Below are 17,861 nucleotides of genomic sequence, written 5' to 3'. Positions count from 1 at the left end.
GCAGTTGGAAACCAAACCCTCAGTGTGACTAAGCACCAATGGGAGAGACATTACAAGCACAGAAAAGTGAGAGGACCAGACCCCTCATCAAGCACTTCTGGCACTGGGGACCCTCACTGGGAGGACAAGTCTCCATTATGTCTGGTTTGAAAACCAGTGGGGGTTAACTTGGAAAGCTTTAAAAATCAGTGGGGCTTAACTCTGAGAGAGTCAAAGGGTGATAGACAACCAAGTCCCCACCTCTAAGGAGCTAGCATACTAAATAACTCAGCTTGAGACACAGCACAGAAGCAGTAGTTTGAAAAGTGCCCAGGCTATATAGTGAAGACTTATTGACGAATCTTAGAACTTGTGCCAGAGGGGCAGGGATCTGCAGGAGATTTTTCCAGGAACAAAAGTGCTGGTGGGTGCCATGTTTCTTCCCTTCCCTCAGCCTAGATAGCCAGACACTTGCACGAACCACTTCCAACACTCCCCATCTATCTTGCTAGCATGGCATGCCCTGTCCCAACATTCCTCTGTGGATGTGTCCCACCCAAGCCACCCTCCTCAGCAGGCATCTCGTCAAAGTGGTTCCTGCCTCTGCCACACCTGGCAGGCAGCCAGAGCCAGGACTAGTGCCACACTAAAGTGATTCCTGCTCAGGGGAGGGGGAGAGATACCCCCACACCCCAGTTCACCCCTAGTTCCTGCAACCAGACCTTTCAACAGCACAGGGAGCAAACTCTGCCCAACGCACCCACTATAGGCAAAGTGAGTCATTGCAGCTGACTGGGCTGAAGGCAATCACAGCTCACACACAACAGGGTGGTGCATGCAGCCCATACAGTGGACACCCCTGGAGTTCCTGGTTCTCTGCTGACTGGGGAGGTGTGCTGTAGGGCAAAACAGGACCTCTTCTACATGAGGCCACTACTTTTGAGACTGGGAGATGTAGCTGATCTACCTAATACATAGAAACAATCACAGAGAATTGGACAATTTAAAGAAACAGATGAATATGTCCCAAATGAAAGAACAAGACAAAGTGACAGTAAAAGAGCTAAATAAAGAGAAATATGCCTGAAATTGTTCAAAGTAATGGTCATAAAGATGCTCACTGTACTTGAGAAAACAGTGGGTGAACTCTGTGAGAACTTCAGACAAAAGACAGAAAATGTGAAAAAGAACCAGTCAGAGCTGAAGAATTTAACAGCTAAAATGAAAAATACACTAGAAGAAATCAATAGCAGATGAGAGGATGCACAAGAATGGATCAGTTATCTGGAAGACAGAGTATTGCAAAGCAACCAAGCCAAACAGCAAAAAGAACAAAGAATAATCAAACAATGAGAATAACTTAAGGGAGCTCTGCAAACTAAATTAAGCAAAATACCAATAGCATTTCACAGATCTCAGAAAGGGAAGAGATAAAGAAAGGAGAAGAAATGTTATTTGAAAAAATAATAGCAAAAAATCTTCCTTAATCTGGGAAAGGAAAAATACATCTGGGTCCAGGAATCACAGACAGCCCTAACAATATGAACCCAAGAAGGTCCACACCAAGGCACATAGTAATTTAAAAGGCAAAACATAACGATAAAGAGAGAACTTTAAAAACAGCAAGAGAAAAGAAAATAGTTATATACAAGGGAAACCCCACAAAGCCATCAGTTGAAGTTTCAGCAGAACCTCTGCAGGCCAGAAGGGAGTGGCATGATATATTTAAAGTGTTGAAAGGAAAAATAAAACCAGGAATACCTGGTTATCATTCGGAATAAAAGGTTATCATTCAGAATAAAAAGAGGGATAATGAGTTTCTCAGACAAACAGATGTTAAAGGAGTTTATCATAACTAAACCAGCCTTAAAAGAAATGCTAAAGGGGATTCTTTGAGTGGGGAAAAAAGACATAACTAGAGGAACATTATGAAAGTTATGAAAAGTTCACAAGCAAAAGCAAACGTATAGCAAAGGTGGTAGATTAATCGGTTACAAAGCCGGTATGGAGGTTATAACGCAAAAGTAGAAAATCAATTTTATCGGCAAAATATTCATCAATGGATACAGAAAATAAAAAGGTATAAAATATAGCATCATATGCATAAAACATGGAGGGGAGAGTGAAATTTAGCGCTTTTAGAATATACAGCGACCTCCAACTGCTATACACACAAGATGCTAGATGTGAACTCCATGGCATCTACAAGTCAAAAACCTATAATAGGTACAAAAAAAATAAAGAAAGAAATTGAAGCATAACCCTAAAGAAAGTCATCAAACCACAAGGGAAGAGAGCAAGAGAAGAAGAAAGGAACAGAGAAGAACTACACAAAGAGCCAGGAAACAATTAACAAAATGGCAGTAGGTACATGGACTAAGTGCTCCAATCAAAAGACATAGAGTGACTGAATGGATTAAAAACACGACCCATCTGTAGGCTGCCTACAGGAGATTCACTCCAGACCCAAAGACACATAAGGATGAAAGTGAAGGGATGGAAAACGACATTCCATGCAAAAGTAAGCAAGAAAAAAATATATATATACACACACACACACACATATATACACATAATATATATCATTGGTGACAGCAGTACTTGTATCATATGAAATAATCTTTAAGATAAAGAAAGAAGTATATTACATAGTAATACATCTATCGATCCAACAAGGGATATAACAATTGTAAATATCTGTGCACCCAATATAGAAGCACCTAAACACACAAAGCAAACTTGACATAAAGGGAGACATTGACAACAATAAAATATTAGTAGGAAATTTAACACTGCACTTCCATCAATGGACAGATCATTAGACAAAAAACCAACAAGGAAACAGTGGCTTTGAATGATACATTAGATCAGATGGACCTAAGAGGTACATACATAACATTCCATCCACAAACAGCAGAATACACATTACTTCCAAGTGGACATAAATCATCCGGTAGGCTGGGGCACCTGGGTGGCTCAGCTGGTTGAGTGTCCGGCTTTGGCTCAGGTCATGATCTCACAGTTTGTGAGTTTGAGCCCCGCATTGGGCTCTGTGCTGACAGCTCAGAGCCTGAAGCCTGCTTCAGATTCTGTGTCTCCCTCTCTCTCTGCTCCTCCCCCGCTCATTCTCTCTCTCTCTCTCTCTCTCTCTCCTTCAAAAATAAATAAAAACATTAAAAAAATAAAAAAAAAATCATTTGGTAGGATAAATCACATGTTAGGCCACAAAACAAGTTGCAAGAAATTTAAGAAAGTTGAAATCGTATCAAGCATCTTTTCCAAGGACATCACTATGAAGCTAGAAATCAATTACAAGGAAAAAAAGGGGAAAAGCACAAACATATGTAGGCTAAACAACATATTTCTAAACAACCAATGTGTCAACAAAGAAATCAAAGGGAACATTTAAAAATACATACAGGGAAATGATAATGAAAATACAATCATCCAAAATTTGGAGGACACAGCAAAAGCAGTTCTTAGAGGGAAGTTTATAGCAATATAGGTCTACTTCAAGAAACAAGAAAAATCACAAATAAACAACCTAACCTTATACCTAAAGGGACTAGAAAGAGACGAAGAAGCAAAGGCCAATGCTAGCAGAAGGAAGGAAAGTATAATAAAGATTAGAGTGGATCTAACTGAAATAGAGCCAAAAACTTTAATAGAAAAGATCAATGAAACCAAGACATGGTTCTTCAAAAAGATAATAAAAATTGGTAAACCTTTAGCCACAGGCATCAAGAAGAGGACTCAGATAAATAAAATCAGAACTGAAGAAGGAAAAATAACAACCAACACCACAGAGATGCAAAGAATTATAAGAGAATATTATTAAAAATTATATGGCAACAAATTGGACAACTTAGAAGAACTGGATGAATCCCTAGAAACATACAGTCTTTCAAAAACTGGATAAGGAAGAATTAAAAAATTTAAACAGTCTGATTACTGGTAACAAAATTGAATCAGGAACAAAAAAATTCTCAACAAATGAAAGTCCAGGACCAGATGGTTTCACAGGCAAATTCTACCAAGCATTAAAAAAAAAAGAGTTAATACTTACTCCGCTCGAGCTATTAAAAAAAAAAATGGAAGAGAAAGGCTAACTTCCAAATTCCTTTTATGAGGCCAGCATTACCCTGATATGAAAACCAGACAAAACCATTACAAACAAACAAACACCCCAAAACTGTAGGCCAATATCTCTCATGAACATAGATGCAAAAATCCTCAACAAAATATTCACAAACCAATTCAACAGTACATTAAAAGGGTCATTCACCATGACAAAGTGGGATGTATTCAAGGGAAGCAAAGGTGGTACAATATTTATAAATCAATCAATATGATACACCCCCATTCATAAGAGGAAAGATAAAAAACCATATAATCATCTCAACCATTTGACAAAATGTATTTGTTCAACAAAGTGGATTTATAGGTACATAACTCAGCATGATAAAGGCCATATATGAAAAACCCACAACTTAAATGATTCTCAATGATCAAAAACTGAGAGCTTTTCCTTTAAGGCAAGGAAGAAGACAAGAATGTCTGTTCTCACCAGTTTTATTCAACATAGTACTGGAAGTCCTAGCTCCGGCAATCAGACAACAAAATGAATAAAAGCCAGCCTAGTTGGTAAGATAGAATTAAAACTTTCCCTATTTGCTGATGATGTGATACACTGTACAGAAAATCCTAAAGGCTCCACCAAAAAACTACTAGAAATGATAAATCAGTTCAGTTTGTTTCAGGATACAAAACCAATGTGCAAAAATATGTTGTGTTTCCATGCACTTGTAACGAAGCAGCAGAAAGAGAAATTGAGATAAAGAATCCCATTTACAACTGCACCAAAAGGAATAAAATACCTATAAATAAATTTAACCAAAGAGATGAAAGATCTATACTCTGAAAACCCTAAGTCATTGATGAAAAAAATTGAAGATGGCACATACAAATGGAAAGATATTCCATGCTGATGAATTGGAAGTGTTAATATTGTTAACATGTCCATGCTAACTGAAGCGATCTACAGATTCAATGCAATTTCTATCAACATACCAATAGCATTTCCCATAGAACTAGAACAAATATTCCTAAAATGTATATGGAAACACAAATGATCCCAAACAGCCAAAGCAATCTTGAGAAAGAAAGTTCTACAGATACCAGAGTCACAGATTTCAAGATATAATACAAAATTATATTAATCAAAACAGTATGAGGCAGATAGACCTGTAGAACAGGATACCAATCCCAGAAATAAAGACACACCTGTATAGCCAATTCATCTAGGACAAAAGAGGCAAGACAATATCATGGGAAAAAGGGCAGTCTCTTCAACAAATGGTGTGGGAAACTTGTCCTCTAAGTGCAAAAGAATGAAACTGGACTGCTTTATTACACTATATATAATAATAAACTCGAAATGGATACACTATATATAATAATAAACTCAAAATGGATTAAAGACCTGAAAGCAAGACCTGAAACCACAAAAATCCTAGAAGAGTGCACAGGCAGTAATTTCTATGAGATCATAGGTAGCAACGTTTTTCTATACATGTCTCCTGAGGCAAGAGAAACTAAGGCAAAAATAAACTATTGGGACCACATCAAAATAAAAAAGCTTTTACAGAGCAAATATAACAATCAACAAAACCCACAGGCAACCTTTCAAATGGGAGAAGATATTTGTAAATAACATATCTGATAACTGTTTTGTATCTAAAACATAAAAAAAAACTTATACAACATAAAAAAACCACAAATAATCCAATTAAAAAATAGGCAGAAGACACGAACAGACACTTCTCCAAAGAAGACCTACAGAAGGCCAACAGACACATGAAAATACGCTCAACTTCATCCAACATCAGGCAAGTGCAAATCAAAACTATGATGAGATACCACCTCACACCTTCAAAACGGCTAAAATAAAAATTGCAAGAAAGAACAAGTGTTGGCAAGGATGTTGAGAAAAAGGAACCCTTGTGCACTGTTGATGGGAATGCAAAACTGGTGCAGCCACTGTGAAAGATAATATGGAGGTTCCTCAAAATTTTAAAAATAGAACTACTCTACCCTCCCATAATGGCACCACTAGAAATATACTGAAAGTATATAAAGACACTAATTCAGAGAGATACATGGACCCCTATGTTTACAGCAGCATTATTTAACATTCCCAAATTATGTAATCAGCCCATGTCCATCAATTGATGAATGGACAAAAAAGATGTGGTACACACACACACACACACTTACATACACAATCACTGAAGTATTATTCACCCATTAAAAAGAATGAAATCTTTCCATTTGCAATGATATGGATGGAGCTAGAGTATATTATGCTAAATGAAATAAGTCAAAGAAAGACAAATAGTATATGATTTCACTCACATGTGGAATTTAAAAAAATAAAACAAAGGGGAAAATGTAAAAAAGAGAAAGAAACAAGCCAAGAAACAGATTCTTAACTATTGAGAACTGATAGTTACCAGAGGGGAGGTTGATGGGGAGATGTGTGAAATAGGTGATGGGGATTAGGTAGTGCACTTGTTGTCATAAGCACTGAGTAATGTATGGAATTCTTGAATCACTCTACTTTACACCTGAAACTCATATAACACTGAACATTAACTACTGGAATTAAAATTTTAAAAAGAAGAAATATATTAAAATATTAAAAGTAAGAAAATGACTTTTTACATAATACAGTATGTATGAGAACAATATACATGAACCTTGAAAAACATCTGTAAGTCATATTGACAAACATGGGCATTTTGAAGTAGCAACAATTAGCATTTGTTGATACAAATTAAGTGACTTGGTAAAATGGAATTATATTTTTCTGAATGGTCCACACTTCTTTCTCTGTAGAGTCAAATGGCTCTGTGTGAGCCTCTGGCTTCCAAAATTTTCTTCCCAATATATTTGGCAACTTCTGGGCACCATTCACAAGGATTTGTTGCACTTGATTTTATGAGAGTATTTCTTGGATTTTTATGCAGCAACTCTTTTTGTCAAATCACTTTGGCCATATCTCTCTTCTTTAAAAGGTTTTTTTTCATGTTTATTTATTTTTAGAGAGAGAGAGAGCATGTGGGTGTGGTAGGGGAGAGAGAGTGGGAGACACAGAACCCCAAGCAGGTTCCAGGCTGTCAGTGCAGAGCCCGATGCGGGGCTTGAACTCAGCAATCATGAGATCATGACCTCAGCCAAAACCAAGAGTTAGATGCTTAATTGACTGATCCATCCAGGTGCCCCTATCTCTATTCTAATGAGCTAAAGGATAAGGTGGATGTCGGTGGCTTACCTAGCTTTTATCTCATTGTTTGGCTCAGAGTGACATTCTTTACTGCTTTCTACATTTAAATAAAGAGTTATTTACAACTTATTTTAAAAGTTCTGGTGGAACACTTCACATACGTAATGAAATACTGGGTTTTAATAAAAGTTGTAATAAATTTCAAAGGATTGATATCCTACAAGGTGTTTCCCTTCCATAGTTATTGGAAGGTAGAAACTCAGTATGTATCTATAGAAAAAGGAAAACAAAGGAAACAAAATTTCACTATGCTGCCAGAGTATCTGCTGGTTTAGTATCCTTATAAAAATACATAATATGTATAGGTAAATCATAATTTTAAAGTATACATAAAATGCTGCATTATTCAAACCCAAACATATTTTAACAAAATGTCTATAATTAAAAGCAGCCGGTGAAATGAAATCCAAATTTACAAGCTATGTTGCTCAGATAACTTAAAGTATGTAAGCGGGGCAACTGGCTGGCTCAGTCATTTAAGTGTCTGACTTTGGCTCAGGTTGTGATCTCAGTTCACAAGTTGGAGCCCTGTGTAGGGCTCTGTGCTGACAGCTTAGAGGCTGGAGCCTGCTTCAGATTCTGTGTCTCCCTCTCTCTCTGCCCCTCTCCCACTCTTGCTATTTCTCTCTCTCTCTCTCCCTCTCTCTCTCTCTCTCTCTCTCTCTCAAAAATAAACATTTAATAAAAGGCATGTACCCTTAAAGCCATTCAAGGAATGACTCTCTTCATTCTTTACCATATGATTCCAATCAAGGATGGGCCAGAAATTAGCATTTCTAAATATTTCAGAAAGTGTGTTAAAAAGTGTTGAAAAGATTTTTAAGAATGTCTCTCTGTCTTTCTGTATCAGTGAGTATTAGTGCTCATCAGAATCTCCTAATAGCACCAAAACAAAGGCAAATGGATACACTCATTCAGATGTTAGAAGAATGGGAGATACACTATTAGGTCACTCACAGTTGGAGTTTCTGCAGGGCTTTTACTAAATGCTGATCACCAGTGTAAGTTAGGTGGAGTTTTGTGAGAGAATAGTGTTTGGTGGCCAAGACCTCTTTGGGCACTTCTTCCTAGGTGGAATATATGACAGATAAGGGAGTAGGAGAGGTAATACAAGGAAGCTACTCTTACCAGCTCTGAAGGAGCTGATGAAGACCAAATATGCATTCAAGAAGCCCACGTGATCCTCAAGCTGTGGATAGTGCCTAATGTGGTCATCCAGGATGGACACTGGACTGCAACAGCATTTATCTGTATAGTTCCAAAAACTCTCAATAGGGATTCACAGGATCCAATGGCCCATAGATAAGATGAATGGGAATGGTTACAGAAGCAAGAGCTCCTACACATTGTTTTCTAAACTTCTTCCTCTGGTTGATAACTAAGTTCCCATAATTGTTGCATATCCCTGCCCACATGTCCCACAGTTCATTCTCAGAGAATCGAGTGTATGGTCCAAAGACTAGGGTAAGACCTCAGGAGAATACAAAGAAGTTCAATTATGTGAGAACGGGTGACAGGATGCCTCCATCTTTGAGAAGCTTTTAGAGAAGTAGAGGATGGTGAGTCTCTGGAAATATACCTCCATTTGACAGACAGGACTCTTCATGGTAAGCTGACAAGATCAATTCTGCTCAAACCTATATAACAGCTCCTGAACAATGACAGCTCTATAATCATGAGACAAAATGTTGGTCCTGTGGTTCTGGAGCCCCAGATGCCGCAAAAGTGCCTTCACAGTGCTGGCCTGTTCAAATATGAAATAGTGATATGGTTTCAGTTTGTCACTGAAGCCAATGCCCAAGAAATCAAGGGTAATCACTCAATGAAAACTCAGGGATAGACCTTCCCATATCTTGTACCAAGCATACCTAGATATTAGAAATCCATGTGAAAGCACAACCATCTCAGGACTTCCAACCATATCCATATAGTCTTGGTAAAAGATGCACAGTCCCTTTTAGGTGAAAAAAACTTTTAGGTGAAAAAATTAGGTGATGACTTCCATGAGTGAGGAACAGAAGAAAGTTGTCATGGGGGTGGGATATGCAGACAGGCTGCAAGCCAGTAGCCCCACCTGAACTACCACTCCCTCGTCCTGATTCAGGTAAGACCCGGGCTACATGATTCAATGTTTGGTGGACACATACTCTTTTCTTTTAAATTAAAAAAAAATCTTAATGTTTATTTTTATTTTTGAGACAGAAAGAGACAGCATGAGCAGGGGAGGGAAAGAGAGAGAGGGAAACACAGAATCTGAAACAGGGTCCAGGCTCTGAGCTGTCAGCACAGAGCCTGATACAGGGCTCAAACTCACCAGCCATGAGATCATGACCTGAGCCAAAGTTGAATGCTTAACCAACTGAGCCACCCAAGCACCAGGCTATCCCACATATTCTTTTCAATAATCCATGAGATGCATGCCAAAAACGACTTTGCATGTACTCATGTAAAAATAAATTACAGAAATTAAATGAAAAAAAAAAGAGTTAAGGAGCATCAAAGAAATGCAGGCAATCACTAAGCTATTGTCAAAATGGCAAGGCTTCCAGGGGTGTTTTCTGTGAGAACTTTAAGGAACAGCAGATGCTGTGAGGAATAAGCTTAGAAATTCCCTGGGCTTACGCCAGTGGGTTAACAAGGCATAAAGAATTACAAAGCCATAGGATGCTCTCACCCAAGTTTGGGTAAACAAGGTAAGACCCCCCCCCCAGAATAAAGCAGGGAGGAGCCAGGGCCCCCAGAATAGAGAGGGAGGGGCAAAGGCCCCAGAATAGAAAGGGAGGCAAAGGCCCCCAATGCAAAGGTATATGAGGTAAGCAAGATTAGGCATTTAGGGCAAAAGCGCCCCCCAATTTAGTACCATAGCAGAAAGCTGCTTTCACAGGACAGAAGGACCAAGTTAGGCAAACAGGTAAATAGGGTTATAGACCACTGCACTGCAGGTGAAGCTGCCCAGAGTGGAGTTGATTAGCAAAAGAAAAGGTGCTTGTTAACCCTGAGGTTATTCCCCTGTCTTATCCCCTAGGCTAGCTAAGATAAACAGATACACCTCCTGTCTGCTGTGAACAACCATCTGCCCATCTGCCTGCACCAGGATTTTGTTTTATATTGACCCAAACCCCAAACACCCTATATCTTCAAAAACCCCTTTTCCTCATGCCCATGAGTTAATGTTAACCGGTTCATTGTCTCTTTGTGCATGCCCATCACATGTGTAAGCCTTCTGATCTTAATAAATACAGGGCAAAGACCCTTATTTGGGGCTCTTGCTTTTCCCGGACATTAGCAGTCTCGCGCTTTTCATCCTGTGTCCCACTCTCTTGCTGGCCAAGAGAGAACTTTAGACTTAGAGTCTACGACAAGATGCTATTGCTAATATAAAGGAATCCAATTATTAATGGAAAATACATAATTTTTATTACTAGAAATTAAAATATGATTAAGGGAGTGAAGGAGACTTACTAAACAGATTTCAGAACACTCCCATTTACAAATGAGGATACAAAAGTCACACTTGAGATATTAGCAATCAAATCTTCCTTAATTTGATGAAAGACACAAGAAATATGTCATTTTCTCCAGATTCCTATCATTAAGTCATCCTGATTACCAGGAAGCTAGCAAACAAACAGAGTCCAGGGAAATAACCACATCAATTCCCTCCTCCATCTCCACAGGTGATATTCCAGAAATGTTCTTACTGGCTCATGCCAGGTCATCTCCCCACTCTTTGGGCTAGTGGCTATGGCACAGGGGCTCCAAGTCCTCCACTGGAGAAGCCAGTCAAGAGTGGGATATGGGCTGCTTTCATTGCACACTCCCATTATCCAAGTGATGTACTCTTGTTAGTAGTTAGTTATGTTGTGTACTCCAGTCATCAAAGTAGCTATAATCATTACTACCACTGTTTTATATAAGCACTGTTTGTCATTTACCCCTATTGGCTAATTCTATTACCATTTCTATTTGTATCTCAGATCATCTTCCATTTTCCCAAATAGCATTCTTGAGAAGTTCCTTTAAATATACAAATGGGACTTTTCTCATGTGTCTCTATTTTGGAGTTAAGATCTTAAGGGAGCCAGAATTGAAACAGTATTCAGTGTGCAGGACAATTAATCAGGATTAATAGATGAGGAAGGGACCAGACATATATTAATCAAAAGTTCCTTGGTCAACATGAGATGTGGCTATCAGAGGAAATCCCTAGGCTTGGGCATGCCAGCTCTCTGTAGGTGAGGTAATGACTGAAAAGGCTAATGGCTGGGGACTTTCAACTGCACTCTAAGCAGCTGAAGCAGACTGTCTATCTTTGGAGGTGGTTCAGGGTGGCCCATATTCATGTCTATCACAGCCTCATTATCAAATGATACTTTGGCCAGGTAGGCAACCGTAGGTTTTTCTCTCAGCACTTGCTTTTGGCTTCCATTTTTTAAATTTTAAATGTTTTTCTCTTTTATTTTTGGGAGAGAGAGAGAGACAGACAGAGAGAATCTTAAGCAGGCTCCATGTTCAGCGTGGAGCCCAACACAGGACTTGACCCCACAACCCTGGGATCATGACCTATAGCCAAAATCAAGAGTCAGACACTCAACCAATTGAGCTACCCAGGTGCCCCTGGCTTCCATTTCTTGATGAAAAGAGGTATGCTGTCACACTATTTGGTTTTCTGTTTTCAGGCATTGTGCCCTTTTGTCTGCTATTATGTTCTCTATGTTTATATCATAGCTTTACTACAATGTGTTCACATTTCTCTTTTTATCTTTCTATAAGGTGTTCTGTATTATTTCTTTAACCTATCTTCTAGTTCACCAATTCTCTACCTAGGTATGTATCCTTTGTTGTGTAAAATTTCTTAAATGTTTTGTTCTAGTGGTTATAATGATTAAGTCTAAAACACTCATTTAGCATTTTTGACAATGAGCTGTTTCTTCCTTATATGTTCTGTCATATATATATGTGCATATATGTGTTTGTGTGTGGTATGTGTGTGTATGTATGTGTGACACATTTATTTTTTATGTTGGAATTTGGTAATAATTCTGTGGTGGTATCCATTCTGGTTTCTTGTTCATTTTTTCCCGATGGAGGCTTATTTTTAGATTACGTGCTTGTAATGAAGGAGTTTATCTGCAGGAATCTTTCAAAAGCCTTAATTAAGACCGAACCCCTCCAGAAAGGATTAGTTGTACATTTGCCATTTGACTGGGTTGCCACTAGGAATTATTTGGATCATGCTGACAGTGTTAATTTGAACACCAGGACCATACTAAAATAGTCATGCTATTGCAAATTCTCAGAGACCTTTCTTCCCCTCACTAAGCTAAGGGCTGGGAATAGAATTTTCCTTGGCATCTTCTTTTCCCAATAGAAAAAAGTAAAGTTTTCATACAGATTGTAGTCTTTCAAGCACCACATCATGAAAATCTGACTATTTATTGTTATGGGTCTTATTTTATCAGGCCAATGTAGTTAGAGGTAAAAAACAGAACAAAACAAAAACCCTGAGTATTCAAATAGCCTAAATTAAAATACATGGTTAGTATCAAGGAAAATCATTTTAATACTATTAATTTGTACAACTCTTCTCTAACTTGATGGAATTAGCATAATATATGTCCACTCACAGTTCTGGATTCATATCCTTATCATGAGTAAAAGCATACAACTAATCAAAGAAGCAAACGGCAGGTAAAGTATAATACCAGACCTCCCCTCAATCTCAGAGGCTGAGTACCCATTGACTCACATTGGGCCCATGGTTGTGAGTCAGTGGCTGTAAATCCCTGATTGGCTAACTCAGAGCTGAGTGTGGCCTGAGATGCTTTGACTGGATGCCTCCATCATCCTCATGATACCAATGTATAAGTCATGAAAGTTTGTGTTATCTACAGGAAAGATTACAGAATAAATCTGAGTGACTTAGAGTAGAAACTCCAGTTACTAGGGAGCCTGTGATAGGATGAGCTTTTAGATTTAGCAATTTCTGTATTGAGTTTGGATTCTCACTTCACTTTTTCAATGAATTCTACAACAAAGGTAATGTTGAGTAAGTTTGAATGGGGTATGTTTGGCTTATTAATACTATTTCCTCAGGGTTTTTGCTTATAATTTGTTATTTAAGCCATAAATCCTTTTCTCTCAATTAGTATTTATGGTAACCACACTATTAGAGAATGAATGCTTACCAGATGTCCTTTATATTCAATAACCTTCTGAAGTGAAGAATCAGATGTACTCACTTCCTCTTCTTGTCTTTGACATCAACACCCATTTTTCCTCACTATACCTTGGATTTCATACCTGTCATTCACGCATGCAATCCCAGCCTTTATAATAGTCTACATGGTGCATATACAACATTGCTTTACTTGTGTTCCTATCTGATTTCTGAAATTACATATGAAAAAAAAGTTTTCAATTTTTCTAGATTTTCCAGATTTGTCTCTTTGGTTGAAAATATCATCCTTCAGGCGCCTGGGTGGCTCAGTCGGTTAAGTGGCTGACTTCGGCTCAGGTCACGATCTCGCAGTCCGTGAGTTCGAGCCCCGCGAGCCCCGCGTCAGGCTCTGTGCTGACAGCTCAGAGCCTGGAGCCTGTTTCAGATTCTGTGTCTCCCTCTCTCTGACCCTCCCCCGTTCATGCTCTGTCTCTCTCTGTCTCAAAAATAAATAAACGTTAAAAAAAAATTTTTTTTTAAAAAAAGAAAATATCATCCTTCATAGGGGCATTTACTTATTATTTTAAAAGTAAAAATGTCATTCTTAAAATGTTGATCAAATATAGGTTGCTAAAGGAAATCCTAATTAGTTTCTAAGGATTGAAATCAAATATCTTGTCTTTAACAGTGATAAGATACAAAAATTAAAATACAACAAAATTAAGCAGCATTCAAAGAGCTGTAAGAGAAGGGTTAATGAATTCATATTAGTTCTCTAATGGGATATTATATAATCAGTATCATGGAATAGGCAGCACAATTTCCCATGTACAGCTCTGATTTCATATCGCAGGTGGGTTGAATTGAATAATGTCCCCCCAGCTTCATAACATGTAGTCCTAACTCACAGTACCTCCAATAGGATCATATTTGGAGATAGGGTCCATAATGAGTCAATCAAGTTAAAATATATTCTTTAACATGGGCCCTAATCCAAAATGACTGCTTTCTATATAAAAAGGGAAAAGGCAGATACAGAGATATGCATATACAGAAGAAAATGTGAAAAGATGATGGGAGTCAACCATGTAAGAGTTTTAGGAGAGAGACCTGGAATACATTCTTCCCTCACACATCTCAGAAATAATCAACGTGGCCCACAACTATTGATTTGGACTTCTAACCTCGAGAACTGTAAGACAACACATTTCTGTTCTTTAAGCTCCTCAGTGTGTGGTAATTTGTAATGATAGATCTATCACACTAACATACATTTGGGTTCTGAAAGTTCAGTGAAATTGTAACAAAGAATTAATAACGTAGGAGTGGCTTTGTGGTTGGGTAATGAGTAAAGGTGGCAGTTTTGAGGTGCATGAAAGAACAAGCCAAGATTTCTTAAGGGACTGGTGGGTGAAATATGGACATTCAATGTACTTCAGGTAAGGGCTCATAAAGAAAAGAGTAGAGCTGTGGAGAAAGACTATCATCTCAGAGAATATATATAGAATCATGAAAAAACATATTTCTAGAAATATGAGTATCAAGGGTGCTTCTAGTAGGATAGCATATGGGAATTAGGAACATGTTATTAGAAACTTGCAAAATGGCCATCAGTGTTAAAAAGTAGCATAGATTTAGTTAGACTATGTTCTAGTATTTTATGAAGAATATGACTTTTACATGATAAATTGGGACAGTAAACTGAGGAGATTTCTTTTTTTTTTTTAATTTTTTTAATGTTTATTTATTTTTGAGACAGAGAGAGACAGAGCATGAATGGGGGAGGGGCAGAGAGAGAGGGAGACACAGAATCGGAAGCAGGCTCCAGGCTCTGAGCCATTAGCCCAGAGCCTGACGCGGGGCTGGAACTCACCAACAGTGAGATCGCGACCTGAGCTGAAGTTGGACGCTCAACCGATTGGGCCACCCAGGCGCCCCATAAACTGAGGAGATTTCTAAGCACAGTGTTGAAGGCATGGCTTGGCTTCCCCTTGATGTTCATAGTAAATGCCAGAGGAGAGACATAAATTAAATAATGTACCACAAAACAAAAAGAAACTAGCATGTGATGATTTGCAATCATCTCACCCTATCCAGATAGCCTCCTTTAAAAAAAGGGGGGAGGGGGACAAAGTTGTGGCTAGAAAACCATCAATTAGGAGGTTAGGCATGTGAAATGTGGGTAAACTCAAACATTGTATCAGTAGCCAGGAATTGAGATAAGGTTGTCAAAAATGGGGGTGTAGTACCCTCCTGTGTGATGTCTTTAACACCTTTAATTGCAAGAGAAGCAAACAAGTGCTTTATTCTGAAATTTTAATATTGGCAGAAATGTGGACAGCTGGTATTGGTGGAGAAACAGGACAAAATGAAAGAAGACTGTTGGACTACTGGGATTCTACAGGCAAGTAAAAGGCCTACAGATGCATCTGGCTGAGAACATGCATTATCCTTCAGAAAGGGAGCAAATGAACCCAAAGAAGGTTCAGAGGCTGGCAGGGCTGCCACTGCCACTCCAGACCTAGAGTTACAATGCCAGGGGTTACAGTCATCTCCTCCATCCTGAGACTGATGTCATCTCCTGGGTTCCAAATGTTAGGACCACCTAAGGTGTTCAGAAGAATGTACTGCAGCAGCTCTGAAAGGGTGGGAATCCATTAATTACAATGGCCAAGAATGTGAAGCTGCCACTTCACATCAGAGGTCAGAGCCTAGAGCCAAAGAGGATACTTTTGAGTCAGTGATTTAATTTTCACTCATATGTAGAATTTAAGAAATGAAACAGATGAACGAAGGGAAAAAAAAAGAGCAGCAAACCATAAACAGACTCTTGACTATAGAGAACAAACTGAGGGTTGTTGGAAGAAGGTGGGTAGGGGGATGGGTTAAATGGGTGATGGGTATTAAGGAGAGCACTTGCTGTGATGAGCACTGGATGTTATATGTAAGTGATGAATCACTGAATTCTACTCCTGAAACTAACATACCATAAACTATAACTGGAATTTAAATAAAAACTTGAAACAAAAAATTTTTTTCCTTACTAGGATCCAAGCTTGCTCTTGACACATGAAACCCTGTCTTCCTTTCCAATTTCTCGATTTTGGAATAGTGATGTCTATCTTGTGCCTGTCTGGCCATTGTATTTGGGAGATGACAACTTGTTGACTGTGTTCACACATTCTCAGTTGGACAAGAATATAGCCTGAGTATTAATCATAGCTGGAAATGCATCCATATTTGATATAGGATATTTAGATTAGATTTCTCCTTAGTGTTGATGCTGAAATCGGTGAAGACTTTTGGTGACATTCACATAGGAAGAATGTATTGCGCACATTAGGACGTGAATTTTGGAATTCCAGTGGGCTTTTGTAGATTGAATTTTGTGCCCTAAAATTGATATGTTGTATTCCTGACCCACTTCAAATGTGACCTTATTTGGTAATAGAGACTTTACTGGGGTAATCATGTTTAAATGAAATAATTAGGGTAGGCCTCATCCAATAGGGCTGCTGTCCTTATAAAAAAGGGGAAATTTGGAGTCACAGACACTCACAGAGGGTAGAGTATATAAGTACATATTGTGAAAACATGGCTATTTTAAGTCAAAGAGAATGGCCTATAAAAGATACATGTCTCACAACACTGAGACTCACCCAATCATGTAACACACAATTATCAACTTCAATCATTCAGATTGTAAGGAAACAAATGGTATGTTACTTAATTTGACCAGTTCCTGATATTTGGTTTTGCATCCCTAGAAAAGTAATACAATACCCTGAAATAACCATGACTCAAAACATACAAATAATCAAACAAAGGAAAAACAAAAAGTAAAAAATACAGCGGCTTCCTCCTCAATCTTCAACATGGAACAACAAGGAGATATCTTATTGGCTCACATTGAGATATCTCCTCATACTGTAGCTCAGTTGTTGTAGGTCCTTCATTAGCTAACTCAAACTGGTGCTTGAGCTGCACTGACTGAACACTTCCACCATCCCTAAGATGAGGTGTTGTAAGTCATGAAATTTTGAGTTTTTCCAAATCAAAAATTGGTAGCCTGAAAGAAACAGACTCAGATAAGTCTGAGTGACTGAGAGCAGTAACTTCAGTTTGTAGGGAGCCTAAGAGGTTTCCTGAACTTTTGGATTTAGATAATTCTGTACTGATTTGGGGTCTTAGTTTATGCTTTTCAATGAATTGCATAATATGAGTAGTATTGAAACACATTTCCACTTGGGTATACTTATGCTGTTAATACTAATTTCACATGTCGTTGTTGCTTATAATTTTAGTGAAGCAGTAGTCATTCCCTTATATCATCTTCTCAGTAACCACATCATTAGATCATGATTGCTCACTAGGTAC

At 38.3% G+C, this 17,861-nt stretch overlaps 1 pseudogene; it reads right to left on the bottom strand.

Annotated features, from left to right (window-relative positions):
* Positions 1-8,330: 8,330 nt before the first annotated feature.
* LOC109258664 (mesoderm-specific transcript homolog protein-like) lies at positions 8,331-13,598 on the bottom strand (annotated as a pseudogene).
* Positions 13,599-17,861: the final 4,263 nt, after the last annotated feature.

This window comes from Panthera pardus, unplaced genomic scaffold (assembly GCF_024362965.1).
Source record: "Panthera pardus isolate Hobbes unplaced genomic scaffold, ASM2436296v1 HiC_scaffold_27, whole genome shotgun sequence".
Lineage (NCBI taxonomy): Eukaryota > Metazoa > Chordata > Mammalia > Carnivora > Felidae > Panthera > Panthera pardus.
Note: the sequence above shows the minus strand (reverse complement) of the source record. Positions and strands in the feature narration are given on the sequence as shown.